General features: G+C 30.7%; 1 protein-coding gene across 1 annotated transcript in view; it reads left to right on the top strand.

Annotated features, from left to right (window-relative positions):
• The window catches only part of LOC108572892 (voltage-dependent calcium channel subunit alpha-2/delta-3), a 20,006-nt gene that overhangs the window by 4,550 nt on the left and 14,612 nt on the right, over window positions 1–844 (top strand). The window lies entirely within an intron of this gene.

The following is an 844-nucleotide window of genomic DNA, read 5'->3' as shown; positions in this document are numbered from 1 at the left end:
GTCATTATTATGATTATTATCATTATCATTATTATTATCATTAAATCGTAGAAGAACATCTGGTTCTGCAGTGACTCTATACATATTATATATATATTACGTGTACGTGTACCGAATATGAGAGCAAAAAAAGAAAAAAAAAAGAATGAATATCGTTTGGTTGGGTAAACAATAAGAGTTGCCGAAGCACACATTTTGTACACACGTACGGTACGATTTGAATACAATTTATTTATTGAGTGCTAGTGACTTTCGCCTAGACGAGTAACATAGTAGAATTAATTCGAGCGCCGTTTCAACGACTATACGCTTCTCTGTGAATCCGATAATACGATCTAGCGAAGAAAAAATAAAAAGAAGAGAAAATGTCTATCTATGTATGCCTATCTAAATAAATACGAGCAATCTTGTTAATTAAAGTAATTTTGCTAGAGTGAATTTTCACTTAAGATGGAAACGAATGGTCGTTGGAACTAGAAAGGCGTGGCTAATTGTGATTTGATTATTTAACACTTAGGATATAGCCTGCGTCAGACGTTTAATTGTTCTTATTGTGTATCGTTCATGATTTATTATCGTTATTATTGAGAACGTAGTTGAAGCTAGTTTATACGTCCAGCAGTATCAGTCAGTGAACATTACTTATTATTATTATTTACCGTTATTATTATTGTCACATCATTATCGTTACTTATTATTGTTCATTATTGCTATCGTTTGTTTAGTAACTAACCATTATTTCCTTGGATTTCATTTGGATCCGTTTTTTGATACTTTAGAACGTGTGTTTAACATTAGACAAATTTCATTGTGATAGCGTTTTATATATATATATATATATTGG

This window comes from Habropoda laboriosa, unplaced genomic scaffold (genome assembly GCF_001263275.1).
Source record: "Habropoda laboriosa isolate 0110345459 unplaced genomic scaffold, ASM126327v1 scaffold102, whole genome shotgun sequence".
Lineage (NCBI taxonomy): Eukaryota > Metazoa > Arthropoda > Insecta > Hymenoptera > Apidae > Habropoda > Habropoda laboriosa.
The sequence above is the reverse complement of the archived record's forward strand: the minus strand, read 5'-3'. Positions and strand labels throughout refer to the sequence as shown.